The sequence below is a fragment of the Siphateles boraxobius genome, unplaced genomic scaffold (assembly GCF_051911475.1).
Source record: "Siphateles boraxobius isolate OS27281-9 unplaced genomic scaffold, OSU_SipBor_1 207, whole genome shotgun sequence".
Lineage (NCBI taxonomy): Eukaryota > Metazoa > Chordata > Actinopteri > Cypriniformes > Leuciscidae > Siphateles > Siphateles boraxobius.
The window spans coordinates 721,627-740,089 of NW_027508819.1; the positions used below are offsets into that span (position 1 = coordinate 721,627).

At 46.1% G+C, this 18,463-nt stretch overlaps 2 long non-coding RNA genes across 2 annotated transcripts; both read left to right on the forward strand.

The window, feature by feature from the left end:
• Positions 1 to 9,011: 9,011 nt before the first annotated feature.
• Positions 9,012 to 10,371, forward strand: LOC143745559 (uncharacterized). Its single transcript, XR_013206016.1, has 3 exons — positions 9,012 to 9,096; positions 9,258 to 9,302; positions 10,166 to 10,371. It is a non-coding gene; the product is annotated as an uncharacterized LOC143745559 (long non-coding RNA).
• Positions 10,372 to 10,437: 66 nt separating this feature from the next.
• On the forward strand, positions 10,438 to 17,862 carry LOC143745561 (uncharacterized). The gene is made up of 4 exons (XR_013206017.1): positions 10,438 to 10,502; positions 10,579 to 10,677; positions 16,083 to 16,200; positions 17,529 to 17,862. It is a non-coding gene; the product is annotated as an uncharacterized LOC143745561 (long non-coding RNA).
• Positions 17,863 to 18,463: the final 601 nt, after the last annotated feature.

The window sequence follows — 18,463 nt, forward strand, 5'->3', positions numbered from 1 at the left end:
GGACAAATAGTGGCTTCGTGGGATGGGACGTATAGTGGGTTATTGGACAAATAGTGGCTTCATGGGATGGGACGTATAGTGGGTTATTGGACAAATAGTTGGTTCGTGGGATGGGACGTACAGTGGGTTATTGGACAAATAGTGGCTTCGTGGGATGGGACGTACAGTGGGTTATTGGACAAATAGTGGCTTCGTGGGATGGGACGTATAGTGGGTTATTGGACAAATAGTGGCTTCGTGGGATGGGACGTATAGTGGGTTATGGGACAAATAGTGGCTTCGTGGGATGGGGACGTACAGTGGATTATTGGACAAATAGTGGCTTCGTGGGATGGGGACGTACAGTGGATTATTGGACAAATAGTGGCTTCGTGGGATGGGGACGTATAGTGGGTTATTGGACAAATAGTGGCTTCGTGGGATGGGACGTATAGTGGGTTATTGGACAAATAGTGGCTTCGTGGGATGGGGACGTATAGTGGGTTATTGGACAAAAAGTGGCTTCGTGGGATGGGACGTGTAATGGGTTATTGGACAAATAGGTGCTTTGTGGGATGGGGCGTATAGTGGGTTATTGGACAAATAGTGGCTTGGTGGGATGGGATGTAAAGTGGGTTATTGGACAAATAGTGGCTTTGTGGGATGGGGACGTATAGTGGGTTATTGGACAAATAGTGGCTTTGTGGGATGGGGACGTATAGTGGGTTATTGGACAAATAGTGGCTTCGTGGGATGGGGCGTATAGTGGGTTTTTGGACAAATAGTGGCTTCGTGGGATGGGACGTAAAGTGGGTTATTGGATAAATAGTGGCTTCGTGGGATGGGGACGTACAGTGGATTATTGGACAAATAGTGGCTTTGTGGGATGGGACGTATAGTGGGTTATTGGACAAATAGTGGCTTCGTGGGATGGGTCGTATAGTGGGTTATTGGACAAATAGTGGCTTCGTGGGATGGGACGTGTAGTGGGTTATTGGACAAATAATGGCCTCGTGGGATGGGACGTATAGTGGGTTATTGGACAAATAGTGGCTTCGTGGGATGGGACGTATAGTGGGTTATTGGACAAATAGTGGCTTCGTGGGATGGGACGTATAGTGGGTTATTGGACAAATAGTGGCTTCTTGGGATGGGGACGTATAGTGGGTTATTGGACAAATAGTGGATTCGTGGGATGGGACGTATAGTGGGTTATTGGACAAATAGTGGCTTCGGGGGATGGGACGTATAGTGGGTTATTGGACAAATAGTGGCTTCGTGGGATGGGGACGTATAGTGGGTTATTGGACAAATAGTGGCTGCGTGGGATGGGACGTGTAGTGGGTTATTGGACAAATAGTGGCTTTGTGGGATGGGACGTAAAGTGGGTTATTGGACAAATAGTGGCTTTGTTGGATGGGACGTATAGTGGGTTATTGGACAAATAGTGGCTTTGTGGGATGGGACGTAAAGTGGGTTAGTGGACAAATAGTGGCTTTGTGGGATGGGGACGTATAGTGGGTTATTGAACAAATAGTGGCTTTGTTGGATGGGGACGTATAGTGGGTTATTGGACAAATAGTGGCTTCGTGGGATGGGGACGTATAGTGGGTTATTGGACAAATAGTGGCTGCGTGGGATGGGACGTGTAGTGGGTTATTGGACAAATAGTGGCTTCGTGGGATGGGGACGTACAGTGGATTATTGGACAAATAGTGGCTTCGTGGGATGGGACGTATAGTGGGTTATTGGACAAATAGTGGCTTCGTGGGATGGGTCGTATAGTGGGTTATTGGACAAATAGTGGCTTCGTGGGATGGGACGTGTAGTGGGTTATTGGACAAATAATGGCCTCGTGGGATGGGACGTATAGTGGGTTATTGGACAAATAGTGGCTTCGTGGGATGGGACGTATAGTGGGTTATTGGACAAATAGTGGCTTCGTGGGATGGGACGTATAGTGGGTCATTGGACAAATAGTGGCTTCTTGGGATGGGGACGTATAGTGGGTTATTGGACAAATAGTGGATTCGTGGGATGGGACGTATAGTGGGTTATTGGACAAATAGTGGCTTCGGGGGATGGGACGTATAGTGGGTTATTGGACAAATAGTGGCTTCGTGGGATGGGGACGTATAGTGGGTTATTGGACAAATAGTGGCTGCGTGGGATGGGACGTGTAGTGGGTTATTGGACAAATAGTGGCTTTGTGGGATGGGACGTAAAGTGGGTTATTGGACAAATAGTGGCTTTGTTGGATGGGACGTATAGTGGGTTATTGGACAAATAGTGGCTTTGTGGGATGGGACGTAAAGTGGGTTAGTGGACAAATAGTGGCTTTGTGGGATGGGGACGTATAGTGGGTTATTGAACAAATAGTGGCTTTGTTGGATGGGGATGTATAGTGGGTTATTGGACAAATAGTGGCTTCGTGGGATGGGACGTATAGTGGGTTATTGGACAAATAGTGGATTCGTGGGATGGGACGTAAAGTGGGTTATTGGACAAATAGTGGCTTCGTGGGATGGGACGTATAGTGGGTTAGTGGACAAATAGTGGCTTCGTGGGATGGGACGTATAGTGGGTTATTGGACAAATAGTGGCTTCGTGGGGATGGGACGTATAGTGGGTTATTGGACAAATAGTGGCTTCGTGGGATGGGACGTATAGTGGGTTATTGGACAAATAGTGGCTTTGTGGGATGGGACGTATAGTGGGTTATTGGACAAATAGTTGCTTCGTGGGATGGGACGTATAGTGGGTTATTGGACAAATAGTGGCTTCGTGGGATGGGACGTATATTGGGTTATTGGACAAATAGTGGCTTCGTGGGATGGGACGTATAGTGGGTTATTGGACAAATAGTGGCTTCTTGGGATGGGGACGTATAGTGGGTTATTGGACAAATAGTGGATTCGTGGGATGGGACGTATAGTGGGTTATTGGACAAATAGTGGCTTCGGGGGATGGGACGTATAGTGGGTTATTGGACAAATAGTGGCTTCGTGGGATGGGGACGTATAGTGGGTTATTGGACAAATAGTGGCTTCGTGGGATGGGACGTGTAGTGGGTTATTGGACAAATAGTGGCTTTGTGGGATGGGACGTAAAGTGGGTTATTGGACAAATAGTGGCTTTGTGGGATGGGACGTATAGTGGGTTATTGGACAAATAGTGGCTTGGTGGGATGGGATGTAAAGTGGGTTAGTGGACAAATAGTGGCTTTGTGGGATGGGGACGTATAGTGGGTTATTGGACAAATAGTGGCTTTGTGGGATGGGACGTATAGTGGGTTATTGGACAAATAGTTGCTTCGTGGGATGGGACGTATAGTGGGTTATTGGACAAATAGTGGATTTGTGGGATGGGACGTGTAGTGGGTTATTGGACAAATAATGGCCTCGTGGGATGGGACGTATAGTGGGTTATTGGACAAATAGTGGCTTCGTGGGATGGGACGTATAGTGGGTTATTGGACAAATAGTGGCTTTGTGGGATGGGACGTATAGTGGGTTATTGGACAAATAGTTGCTTCGTGGGATGGGACGTATAGTGGGTTATTGGACAAATAGTGGATTTGTGGGATGGGACGTGTAGTGGGTTATTGGACAAATAATGGCCTCGTGGGATGGGACGTATAGTGGGTTATTGGACAAATAGTGGCTTCGTGGGATGGGACGTATAGTGGGTTATTGGACAAATAGTTGCTTCGTGGGATGGGACGTATAGTGGGTTATTGGACAAATAGTGGATTTGTGGGATGGGACGTGTAGTGGGTTATTGGACAAATAATGGCCTCGTGGGATGGGACGTATAGTGGGTTATTGGACAAATAGTGGCTTCGTGGGATGGGACGTATAGTGGGTTATTGGACAAATAGTGGCTTCGTGGGATGGGACGTATAGTGGGTTATTGGACAAATAGTGGCTTCTTGGGATGGGGACGTATAGTGGGTTATTGGACAAATAGTGGATTCGTGGGATGGGACGTATAGTGGGTTATTGGACAAATAGTGGCTTCGGGGGATGGGACATATAGTGGGTTATTGGACAAATAGTGGCTTCGTGGGATGGGGACGTATAGTGGGTTATTGGACAAATAGTGGCTTCGTGGGATGGGACGTGTAGTGGGTTATTTGACAAATAGTGGCTTTGTGGGATGGGACGTAAAGTGGGTTATTGGACAAATAGTGGCTTTGTGGGATGGGACGTATAGTGGGTTATTGGACAAATAGTGGCTTGGTGGGATGGGATGTAAAGTGGGTTAGTGGACAAATAGTGGCTTTGTGGGATGGGGACGTATAGTGGGTTATTGAACAAATAGTGGCTTTGTTGGATGGGGACGTATAGTGGGTTATTGGACAAATAGTGGCTTCGTGGGATGGGACGTATAGTGGGTTATTGGACAAATAGTGGATTCGTGGGATGGGACGTAAAGTGGGTTATTGGACAAATAGTGGCTTCGTGGGATGGGACGTATAGTGGGTTAGTGGACAAATAGTGGCTTCGTGGGATGGGACGTATAGTGGGTTATTGGACAAATAGTGGCTTCGTGGGGATGGGACGTATAGTGGGTTATTGGACAAATAGTGGCTTCGTGGGATGGGACGTATAGTGGGTTATTGGACAAATAGTGGCTTCGTGGGATGGGACGTATAGTGGGTTATTGGACAAATAGTTGCTTCGTGGGATGGGACGTATAGTGGGTTATTGGACAAATAGTGGATTTGTGGGATGGGACGTAAAGTGGGTTATTGGACAAATAGTGGCTTCGTGGGATGGGACGTATAGTGGGTTATTGGACAAATAGTTGCTTCGTGGGATGGGACGTATAGTGGGTTATTGGACAAATAGTGGGTTCGTGGGATGGGACGTATAGTGGGTTATTGGACAAATAGTGGCTTCGTGGGATGGGACGTATAGTGGGTTAGTGGACAAATAGTGGCTTCATGGGATTGGACGTATAGTGGGTTATTGGACAAATAGTGGCTTTGTGGGATTGGGACGTATAGTGAGTTATTGGACAAATAGTGGCTTTGTGGGATGGGGACGTATAGTGGGTTATTGAACAAATAGTGGCTTTGTGGGATGGGGACGTATAGTGGGTTATTGGACAAATAGTGGCTTCGTGGGATGGGACGTATAGTGGGTTATTGGACAAATAGTGGCTTCGTGGGATGGGGACGTATAGTGGGTTATTGGACAAATAGTGGATTCGTGGGATGGGACGTAAAGTGGGTTATTGGACAAATAATGGCCTCGTGGGATGGGACGTATAGTGGGTTACTGGACAAATAGTGGCTTCATGGGATGGGGGCGTGGCCTGGGAGTGGGGGGGGGGGTCAACGGGACATTTGCCCAATATAGTGGGATATTAGACAAATAGTGGGTCTCAGAGGGGGTCCGGGCCCCCCGACCCTGCCAGCGCTGGTCGGTCACCCGTAATTTGTGTTATCTACGTGTATGTTAAAATCTCCAACAATTATTGCTTTATCGACATTGACCAATAGATCTGAGAGAAAGTCTGCAAACTCTTTTAGGAAATCAGCATAGGGCCCTGGAGGTCTATATACAGTAGCCAAGGCTAGAGATAATAGGGATTTCTTTCTTACATCTAAGAGCGTAACATTTAGCACAAGTACTTCAAAAGAATTAAACCTGTGACCTGTTTTCTGAGTAACATTTAGAATATCTCTATAGATTGTTGCAACACCGCCGCCACGACCGATCAGACGGAGCTCATGCTTATAACAGTATCCTGGTGGAGTAGACTCATTTAGACCGAAATACTCATTTGGTTTAAGCCAGGTTTCATTAAGGCAAAATACATTGAAACTATTATCTGTGACCATTTCATTTACAATAACCGCCTTAGGTGTGAGCGATCTAATGTTTAGAAGACCTAGCTTTAGAAATTGTTTTTGTTAACTGATATTGAGATTTTCTGGTTTTCCTAGATCCTACAGTAGATTTATTGTTTGGCCTCACTAAACGAGGAATAGACACAGTTTCTACATAATGTTCTACACTACTTATATCAATTAATTTGGGACAGCAAAGATTGTGATTTGGACTTTGAATTACTAGTCAGATGGTGTGTAACATCTTGGAGATGTTGTCCGACAGAATAGCCGCTCCGATTCTGCTGGGGTGCAGGCCATCAATGGTCAGTGGGATGACTAGGCTGTTCGTGGTCACATATGTGGTCAGTGGGATGAATAGGCTGTTTGTGGTCACATAGGCGGTCAGTGGGACAAATAGGCTGTTCCTGGTCACATACGGGGTCAGTGGGACGAATAGGGTGTTTGTGGTCACATTTGCGGTCAGTGGGATGAATAGGCTGTTTGTGGTCACATAGGCGGTCAGTGGGACAAATAGGCTGTTCCTGTTCACATACGCAGTCAGTGGGACGAATAGGCTGTTCCTGGTCACATAGGTGGTCAGTGGGACGAATAGGCTGTTTGTGGTCAGTGGCCAGGGCCCCTGGCTGTCACTTAGATTGGCGGTGGACGGATAGGCCGTTCATGGTCACAAAGGCGGTCAGTGGGATGAATAGGCTGTTTGTGGTCACATAGGCGGTCAGTGGGATAGATAGGCTGTTTGTGGTCACATAGGCGGTCAGTGGGATGAATAGGCTGTTTGTGGTTACATAGGCGGTCAGTGGGACGAATAGGCTGTTCGTGGTCACGTGGGCATTTAGTGGGACGAATAGGCCGTGCATGGTCGCATAGGCAGTCATTGGGATGAATTAGCTGTTCGTGGTCACATAGGCGGTCAGTGGGAGGAATAGGCGGTCAGTGGGACGAAAAGGACTTCCGTGGTCACATAGGAGGTCAGTGGGACGAATAGGCTGTTCGAGATCACATAGGCGTTCAGGGGGACGAATAGGCTGTTCGTGGTCAACTAGGCGTCCAGAGTGACGAATAGGGTTTTTGTGGACACACAGGCGGTCGGGGGATGAATAGGCTGTTCGTGGTCACATAGGCGATCAGTGGGACGAATAGGCGGTTTGTGGTCACATAGGCGGTCAGTGGGACGAATAGGCTGTTCCTGGTCACATAGGCGTCAGTGTGACGAATAGGCTGTTCGTGGTCACATAGGCGGTCAGTGGGATGAATAGGCTGTTCCTGGTCACATGGGCGGTCAGTGGGACGAATAGGCCGTTCCTGGTCACATAGGCGGTCAGTGGGACGAATAGGCTGTTTGTGGTCACATAGGCGGTCAGTGGGACGAATAGGCTGTTTGTGGTCAAATAGGCGGTCAGTGGGACGAATAGGCTGTTCATGGTCACATAGGCAGTCAGTGGGACGAATAGGCTGTTCGTGGTCACATAGGCGGTCAGATTGACGAATAGGCCGTTCGTGGTCACATAGGCGGTCAGTGTGACGAATAGGCCGTTCGTGGTCTATACGTCCCCCGGAACGCCTATGTGACCTCAACCCTCACATGCAATGAACTGTGACTCTTCACCCCCATAACACACACGCACACACACACACACGCACGCACGCACGCACGCACGCACGCACACACACACACACACACACACACACACACACACACACACACACACACACACACACACACACACACACACACACACACACGGGAATCCAGGATTAAATCAGGCATGTTGCATGAAAATGCTGTAAACATATATATTTATATATATTCATTTTGTTTTTTTATATATATATTTGCAGTGTGAGAGGGAAAGATGGAGGATAAAGATCTTCTGTCTGATCTGCAGGACATCAGTGACAGTGAGAGGAAGACCATCACACCAGAGTCATCATCACTGGGTACATCTCTCTCTCTCTCTCTCTCTCTCTCTCTCTGAGTTGTGTTAGATGTGTGTTGATTGTGTGTGTGTGTTTCGTCAGGCTCTGGCACTGAGGAAGAAGAAGGTGAGGAGAATGAAGAGGAAGAGTCCAGCAGCCAGAGTGAGGGCGAGTCAGGATCAGAGTCTGACGAAACACACACCCAGAGTCATCATCACTGGGTACATCTCTCTCTCTCTCTCTCTCTCTCTGAGTTGTGTTAGATGTGTGTTGATTGTGTGTGTGTGTTTCGTCAGGCTCTGGCACTGAGGAAGAAGAAGGTGAGGAGAATGAAGAGGAAGAGTCCAGCAGCCAGAGTGAGGGCGAGTTAGGATCAGAGTCTGAGGGGCCAGAACACAGCGGAGATTCACACACACACACACACACACACACACACACACACACACACACACACACACACACACACACACACACACACACACACACACACACACACACACACACACACACACACACACACACACACACACACACACCTCGGGGGAATGGCGGCATATTCTGGTTTGGTACCAACTGTATGCAGAAATAACAGTGGGACACATGGGGGTGTGCGATATCACAATATTTGATCGTGGAAGAGTCTCCACGATCTGCTTCTGAAGAAATGTCGTAGTATTGCGTTACTGCGCTCATTCTATCAGTGCCAGTTCTGTTACATTCACATCACATGTTAAGGCAGGGGTAGAGTCACACTCACGGGACACTGCCATTCACTAAAGTTCATTATTTGCATTTGATGAAAGCCTTGCCGGCTAAACATTTCATTCACATACACCGACGCTCACAGGCACTAAAAGCCTGTCAAACAGCGCCTTGAGTGTCCACAAACACCCGGACAGGAGCCGAGGCCAGCCGAGCCACAGACCGTGAGTCTCCCATCATCATGCAGTGCTATAGTCTAGAGTAAACTGAGATTTCTGCACCCCTAGTTCTAGAGACAGTCCAATATAGCGACCACCCCCTGCTGCTACGGCTACGTTCATGAGAACATATATGCTACTTTTGCTTACAGTAGAGGCATCACGTACCACTGGATTCATGTCCATCTCAAGCTGTTGTTCTGGTTTAGTTTGTAATCTCCACTCATACTGGCTCCTGTTCTGCACTGGTGTGTTCAGTCTCATGCTGTATGTTAACACGTTGATGCTGTGTGTTTTTCAGTGAACTTAAGATTTCCTCATGAACCGAGATGCTTTCGGTGTTTTTATAAAGTGGGAAAGAAAGTGGGATATGATGATCGTGTCCATGAAGGAATTAGAAGATCGGACGGCCAGAAAGTATGTTGCTCTTTCTCCAAAAACAAACGTTTTGTCTCTTGTTTCCTTCTGTGAACTTAGAGTCTTGCCATAAACATCAGTGTTGACAGTTTTGATCAAAAAGTGTTTAAAAAATGTAGACTGTAGATGATCATGTGCAAAAAATTGTCTTTATTTTTTAGGTTGCCATCAAATTTGTTGAGAGATGCAGATTTTGGGAAAGATCGGTAAGTTGACAAGACTTTATTCTTCATGAAATCCTCTAGAAAGAATTGGTTTGTTAAATTCGGTAATATAGATAGTATGAGATATCACTGAATTACACAGCCAAAGCCTAGAAGCATCGGTTGTAGAGTTCATGTAAAGTTTTTTTTTCATTTACTGGGTTTCCATCCAAACGTGAAGCAAATCTTTTTCGAATGAGCATCATTAAATGTGAGCAAATGTTTGACTATTCCTCTAAAGAAAATAGTGTCAAAGTCAGTTAGAATAATCAAATGTAACAATTTATTATGTCAGGTAAATGTATCATGCCAATTACATAATCAATCCAAAGATAATCGATACACAACATCAAATGCTCTGGAATAAAGAGAAGAGATGCAAACCCAGCATTTGATCTGAATTACAGAAAGGCCCAGAATCCCTTGCTGCGGTCCATTAAATAGCCAGAACCTCTTTTTGTTTTACTTATTTGGAAATGAGACATTTGTACCCGTCACACTGAGACATTGATTCGAATGATACTGTGATGTGCTTACAATGGTTTTATTTTGAATAGTTCAATATAAATCAAATTAATTTGGCAAATGGGTTTCCATCTCCCAATATTCGCATTAATCCTTTTTCGCACAAGTAAAAAAAAACCTTCAAGCGAGTGTGTGTGAACTTGAGTGTGTGTGAACCTTTTTAAGACTTAAGGGATTTTTTCCTCATTTGCCATTTCCATCACGTTTCTGATGCGAGACTTTAAATTGTGCATAAAAACAGGGTGATGGAAACATGGCTAATGCTTTCATCTTTCATTTCCCTCACTCTTTAATTAGGAGATTTGAATTTAGCCAATGTTTTGTCAATCTCTTTTCTTTAGCCTGAGTTTGTCAAGGAGGGCACTACATTGTGGGAAATGCAAAAGCGTCCAACTTGTGACCATTTCATACGGCTATATGAGCGTTTCTTCTTGAAAGACCAAACCGTCCTGGTAATGGAGCATGTTCCTGCCTATGTGCCCTTGAGGGAGTTCATCAGAGGAAACGGAGGGTGCCTGACCGACGAGACAGCGAACCGCATCATGAGCCAAATTTATGTTGCAGTGCATTACTGCAAGGATAAGGATGTTATTTACCCATTACTCAAGAGATACATACTGATCAACCCAAAAACCCTGCATATAAAATATGCACACGTTGCCGAAAAAGAATTCAATAGTGAGTTGGCTTTTTGAGCACAGATCACTGATAACTGGTGATGTTTTACTAAACACTGGAAATGTATTGCTTGCAGGAATTCTTCAGGAAATTCAGGAAGAAACGGATGAGGTTTTGGGAATGGAATGCACGGCTCTATTCGCTATGGTACTACACAACATAGACCCGTCCTGGGGTAAGATTGATAACAAGAACAAAGTGGAACTAACATTGCTTGGAAAACGTCTCAGGTTACGTATGTAACCCTGGTTCCCTGATAGGGAACGAGACGCTGCATTTGAGACGCGGTGGGAACGCTCTGCGTGATTACGTCGTGAAGCACGTGTAAAATCAGTCCAATGGAAGCCCGCTACGACATAGGTGACGTCATAGACCAGGAAACTATAAAGCAACCCTGAAATCAGACCGCAATAGCTTCTGAAAAACCTGAAGCAAGTCGATCAGGGCATGCAGGAAGTATGGCAGGCAAACGCAGCGTCTCGTTCCCTATCAGGGAACCAGGGTTACATACGTAACCTGAGACGTTCCCTTTCAAGGGAACTCGAGCTGCGTTTGAGACGCGGTGGGAACCCTATACCCACTACGCCATAGTGACAAATGCCCGTTCTGTGTGAGGTCCTGCGCACACTAAGAAGCAAGCAACCTCGCCCCAGGAGTGGAGAGGTCAAGGTCATAAAACCTGACAAATGTATGCGGAGAGGACCATCCTGCCGCATTACACACGTCAAGAAGGGAAACTCCCGAAATTAAGGGCCATAGAGGCCGCCATACTCCTAGTAGAATGGGCCCGCACAGCCATAGGTGAAGGCTGTCCGGCCGCTTCATAAGCCAATGAAATAGCCTCGACTATCCATTTACTCATAACCTGCTTAGATGCAGGGCATCCTCTCTTGAGTGACCCAAAACAAACAAATAGTTGCTCAGATTTACGCCACAGGGCAGCTCTGTGAACGTAGGCATCTAAAGCCCGGACTGGACATAACAGGTTAAGCTGTTCCTGGTCAGGGGTATTAAAGGGTGGAGGATAAAAGGCCTGCAGCACTATTGGGCCCCCAACATTCAGTGGGACCTTAGGAATATAACCCGGCCTGGGGTAGAGAAATGCCTTCACCATACCAGGTGCAAATTCCAGACATGAAGGAGCAACCGACAAAGCATGTAAATCACCAATTCTCTTGATAGATGAGATAGCAAGGAGAAATAAAGTCTTTAGAGTGAGGAACTTTTCAGAAACCTCCTCGATGGGCTCGAAGGGAGCTAAAGCCAGACCCTCGAGTACAATGGCCAAGTCCCAAGCCGGTGCTCTAGAGTGCAGTGCAGGTCTCAACCTCAATGTACCACGGAGAAAGCGAGTAATTAGAGGGTTTCTCCCAATAGAAGTACCCCCCAGAGGGGTGTGGTAGGCAGATATAGCCGCCACGTAAACCTTTAGGGTGGAAGGAGATAACCTGGCCGAGAAACGGTCTTGCAGAAAATCAAGAACTGAACCAACAGGGCAGTTAACAGGATCTAACTGACGTTCAACACACCACGTGGTGAAAAGTTTCCATTTTAGCGCATACAGCCTTCTCATGGAAGGAGCTCTGGATTGAAGAATGGTTTCTACAACATCGGTCGAAAGACCGGTCTCCCTGAGCCTGGCCCCCTCAGAGGCCAGGCCCACAGTTTCCACAACTCCGGCCGAGGGTGAAATATCGTGCCCCCGGCCTGAGACAGGAGGTCCACCCTGATTGGGATCTCCAAGGGGGAGCCGTCCAGAAGAGACACCAAGTCCGAGAACCAAACTCGGGTCGGCCAATAAGGGGCTACTAGAAGCAGACGAGCCCCTTCTCGGCGAACCCTCTCCAGAACCCCCGGAAGCAAAGATATCGGGGGGAAGGTGTACAGGTGCAGCCTCGGCCACACCTGCACCATAGCATCCAGACCGAGAGGAGCTGGGTGCGTTAGAGAGAACCACATGGGACAATGGGTTGAATCTGATGATGCGAAAAGGTCTACCAGAGCACGACCAAACCTTTCCCACAGGAACTCCACCACTTCTGGGTGAAGTCTCCACTCCCCGGGCCTCAGCCCCTGTCTTGACAGAATATCTGCTCCCACATTCTGACGCCCCGGAATATATACCGCCTTGAGCGACAGTAACTTCCCCTGGGCCCATAGGAGGATCTGATGGGCCAATTTGCAAAGGTGACGTGACCTCAGACCCCCCTGATGGTTGATATAGGAGACCACCGAAGTGTTGTCTGTGCGGACCAACACGTGATGGCCTCTCAGGTCTGGCAGGAAATATTTGAGTGCTCGAAATACCGCCATCAACTCTAAACGATTTATGTGCCAGGAACATTGATGGTCCTGCCACAGACCTTGCGCCGAGCGGCCACTCATGACCGCCCCCCATCCCGTGAGGGAAGCATCCGTCGAAAGCGTGACGCGTCGACAAGGAGCCCCCAATACTGGGCCCTGGGCGAGGAACCAAGGTTTCTTCCACAAGGCCAAGGCACGAAGGCATAGCCGCGTGACCTCGGTCTTGCGGAACGGATTTCCCCTCGGAGAAAACCCCTTGGTCCTGAGCCACCATTGCAGGGGTCTCATGTACAGAAGGCCAAAAGTAATAACGTTGGACGCAGCTGCCATGAGACCCAACAGTCTCTGAAACTGTTTCACAGTGAGTGACTGGCCTAGTTTCACATTCTTTGCGGCTGTGAGAATCGCAGAAATACGAGCAGGAGACAGGCGTGCCTGCATTGTGGTCGAATCCCAAATTACACCTAGAAAAGTGGTCCTCTGAGCAGGGAGGAGCTCACTCTTTTTGGTGTTTAGCCGCAACCCCAAACTCTTTATGTGGGACAGAACAGCATCTCGATGCTGAACTGCCACCTGCTCTGAACCTAGGCCAAATGGAAGAACCCGATATTGGTATGCTTCGCCCCCGAAAGCGAACCTCAGGAACCTCCTGTGATGAGGATGGATAGATACATGGAAGTACGCGTCCTTCAAGTCTATTGTGACAAACCATTCCTCGGATAGAATCTGTGATACAATCTGTTTGAGTGTAAGCATTCTGAACTTGAGTTTCTGAACCCTGCTGTTTAACTGGCGCAGGTCTAGAATAGGACGCAGCCCTCCATCCTTCTTTGGAACAATGAAGTAACGGCTGTAAAACCCTGAATCTCTGCTGGGAGGAGAAACCCTTTCTATAGCTCCCTTTCGAAGAAGTGTCAGTACTTCTTGCTCCATTACCAGAGCCTGCTGTGAGTCCACCACCGTGGGGAGGACTCCTTGAAATCAGGGCGGACGAGAACCGAGCTGAATTCTGTAACCCTTTTCTATTATGTGCAGGACCCATAGAGAAATATTTGGCAGAAGTTTCCACGCTGCCAGAAATTCCGATAAGGGAACCAGTCTCTCGAGACTGGCCTCTGGATTTGATTGAACAACCATTTCGGTGCCCTGAAGCGGCGAACCGGCAGGGAACAACCGAACTGGCAGCGCTGCGACCCTCCTCAGAGAGTCGCACCCCAGAGGGCGCCGTTAGGAGAAACAATTTCTCAAAACCGTCCCTCTTTTTTTTTTTTTTTTTTTTTCATTCGACAGGACTTCTTGTCTAAGCTTTATTAGAGATGACGACAGTCCTCAGATCTTGCCTACCTCTAACTAGCTTAGTTCCTACGACCCTCCTCGGAGGATCCTAGGATAAAGCAGGCACCTCGGCACCCTGAAACGGCGAACCGGCAGGGAGACCGAACTGACTGCTCTACGACCCTCCTCGGAGGATCGTATGGGGACGCTGACACCTCGGTGCCCTGAACGGCGAACCGGCAGGGAACAACCGAACTGGCAGCGCTGCGACCCTCCTCAGAGAGTCGCACCCCAGAGGGCGCCGAGGAGAAACGATTTCTCAAAACCGTCCCTACCCCGGAGGGGACCACCCTTAGAAGCCTGATAGCCTCGGCATCAGGTCTTCTTCTTTGTACTCTATGCCAGTTTCAGGAACATAGATTGGTGAGGAAGAAACCTCTGGAGCGCCGCTGAAAGGTTTAGTTTTCTTGAAAGCGGAGCGTCCAGAAGAACAGACATTTTTATCTTTCTTTTTCTTTATTTTTATATCAGAAAAACGTATACATATAAACATATATATATATATATATATATATTCTCGAATAGAGTCAATGCTGACATCCTCACATTCATCTATGTCCTTAAATACTTTACCCACCAGTACTGCCTAATAAAATTTATTTATTATTAAAGATGGCTGGTGGGTAACGTCGGGGTTAAAAATGATGACGCCGACTCGGGAGAGAGAAAGCTCGCAAGCGTCTCTATAATCCAAGGCACTGTCATACCATGATACTTAATACCCATAACATTACTCTAGTTAGACGTTTGGGTATTAAACACATAAAATAGAAACCGGTTTATTCCACGATCTCGACACCAGTGTGGAGATAGGGAAAAACCAGTAGTCCCCGACGAGGAGGCTGAGATACAGAGTTTCCCTGTTTTTTTAGATATATTTCATCGAATAAACTCTTTTTATTTTCACTCTCATAATGTTCAGCTGTCCAGTAAATATTTAACTAGCAACAGCATTAGAAAAGCCTCCTTTAAAAAGCTCCTCTTTATTCAACAGAGTTATGAGCTGCCTATTTATTGAAAAATCAAACATCTGCCTTTTTCTTAATATTTTTAATTGTTTTGTTCACTTTTTCTTAACAAAACACTAACAATACCAATTCCTCAGAACTGGAAATCGCAGCACACTGGATCTGCAGGTGAAAGCTGAGATAGGGCGGGGCCCGTCCCAACCCACGCTGGCAGATCCGATTTCGAACCCCAAAATGTGAGTCGCCGCCGTGTCTAGGCAACAGTGGGACCCGCGCGGGGAGCGCAAACCGTACCGTCCTCCTCAAAGAACGATCGGCGAGAGCGGAGCGTCTTCATAGATAGACTCATACAATGCTCACAATCAGCCCCCTCGAGGACTGACTGAGCATGCTCCACTCCCAAACAAGCAACACAAAGCTGATGTGTGTGTCCCCACCCGTATATTACGAGGGCAGGGAACAACACACCGTCTATAATCTTGCTTGCTCGCCATAATAATGATAGATATATTGGGCTTGACAGACAACAATAAATAGACAAGGACAGATATACAAAGAGCGCTTGCTGAAGGTGCAGAAGCTATCGCGGTCTGATTTCAGGGTTGCTTTATAGTTTCCTGGTCTATGACGTCACCTATGTCGTAGCGGGCTTCCATTGGACTGATTTTACACGTGCTTCACGACGTAATCACGCAGAGCGTTCCCACCGCGTCTCAAACGCAGCTCGAGTTCCCTTGAAAGGGAACACATAAAGCTCTGAAACATAAAGTGACAGTAAAATGATAATTGTCAAACCTTGATGACGAATGAGCAAAGTGTAAAACACGGGGGACTGATAATGAATGTTAGCAGTGATTAGATGTTCATGTCATAGTAACAGCAACAAATGCTTTGTATGTCATGGTAGCATTCACCTTACGTGTACACGCCTATTACAGAAAGGCCAAACGTGATTAATCCGCTCTCTTCACAGCCATTTCCCCAGAACATGTGCCTGATGCAAAATACTACTTGACAACAGAGAACATGGCGGATCATCCCTTGTTTGCAGAAGATTTGGACAGAGAATGAAGAAGAGAGAAGCCAAAAAAGTAAGAACAAGAAATTTTTTCTTTTGTCTCTATTTGATATTTTTGTTTTGATTTTTTGTTTTTTGTTCAATTCAGGTCTTTAAATCAAAAATACATTATTTGAGATAGAACAGACTCGGACCTAGTCACCCTGAACAATATAATCTAAATAAACTTGAAATCGCTATGGCTTTATGAAAGTGCTCAGACTTGTGGGTGACTGACAACTGCGAGTCTGGAGAAACAAGCATTTATTTATTCATTCTCAGTGTTGAGAAATTTAGCATTAAGAATGTGTAATGTTCTTGTGCTAAAAATAACTAAACTACCTAATTATGTTACATATTCATTCAGTATGAAAACTAGCGTGTTAATTACTTCTGGATTTAAAAGTACCGTTGTCTCAGTGCTGCGCGAGCTCTCTCACAGACGCGACACAGAGAGAAGACAGGTTCCTGTACGTCTAAAGTTTGTTCTTGCTTGTGTTTTTCTGTCAAAATATCAGAAAGCATCATATCTAGTAGCCTATATAATGAGGGGTTTTGTTTACCGTATTTTAACGATTTTTAAAAATGGAGAATACAAAACCCCTCATCATATAGGCCTACTTCATATTCTTTCTAGAATAAGTGATTCGTTTTGCTACTATTGGTCCTGTCTATTCATTGTCAACAGTTTTCTATATATGTTTGTATTGGCTAACGTTTATTCCGCTAACGCGTGTCCTGTTTATAATGTGCAAGACAGCACAAATATAAAACCTTTCTCTGTGGGATTTAGTATAATATTTGGATATTGGAATAATAAATTAAGTGGCCTATTTTAAATGAATCACATGTACACACAATGATCTTATGTTTTTTTTTAATTGTTTTCTACGAGTTTCTTAATTTTAGACTTGACCAGCACACAAATCCTAATGCAAATCAATATTAATCATGAATAAAAATAGTTTTGAGCCGTATTGAAACTTTAAACTTTCACTTTATTATAATGTAGTGTACATTATAATGTAACCCATTCAGTGCGGTGCAAGTGAACTTTTTGATTTGGGTCAAATTCAAAAAACGTTATAAGTATAAACTAGAATAATGAAGATAGGCGTGTGTTTGTGTATATCTTGCATTCTCAAAACTGTGACAATATATGAGCCCACCCAAACCCCGTGTCCCGTCCCACTGATGCTACTCAGAAAAAATGTCAAGGTTGGCCGGTCTGCAGAGTAATAAATAACTAGATTTGTTTAATTGATGAAATTACTGTCACACAACAGCCAGTTCTTCAGTCGAGCAGTTTTAATGATTCTTAATATTTTAAACAATATTTAATTGTGTTACTGTGGCGAGCAGGACGAGGCTGAGATGAGCACCAGTCTCGAGTGTGTCACGGAGGAGCTACGGGAGCATTAACGCAGGAGCGACGACAGTGAAGAACAGGAGAGGGCCAGGCCTGAACATTCACATTACACTGAATTATTTAGCAGACGCTTCATGGTGGACACCCAGCTGAATGGAGAGGTTGTGATGAAGTGCTGGGTTGTCGGAGGGAGCGGAGGAGTCTCCACCGGGGGCCGGAGCTGCTGCCGTCCGCTTGATGGGGAGGAGCAGTGAATGAGGAACCCGGAGAAGCTGTTGCTGTCCCGCAGGAGTGTGGAGCGTCACAGGCGGGGAGCGTGTGTGTGAGAGCAGGTCAGTCCAGCAATCATCAGAGTTTATGCAAACACACAGTCTATAGACACAGTAGTGAGATACAGGTTACAAACGCAGTCTATAGACACAGTAGTAAGATACAGGTTACAAACACGGTCTATAGACACAGTAGTGAGATAAAGTTTACAAACACAGTCTATAGACACAGTAGTGAGATACAGGTTACAAACACAGTCTATTGACACAGTAGTGAGATACAGGTTACAAACGCAGTCTATAGACAGTAGTGAGATACAGGTTACAAACGCAGTCTATAGACACAGTAGTGAGATACAGTTTACAAACGCAGTCTATAGACACAGTAGTGAGATACAGTTTACAAACGCAGTCTATAGTCACAGTAGTGAGATACAGGTTACAAACACGGTCTATAGACACAGTAGTGAGATACAGGTTACAAACACAGTCTATAGTCACAGTAGTGAGATACAGGTTACAAACGCAGTCTATAGACACAGTAGTGAGATACAGGTTACAAACAGGGTCTATAGACACAGTAGTGAGATACAGGTTACAAACGCAGTCTATAGACAGTAGTGAGATACAGGTTACAAACACAGTCTATAGACAAAGTA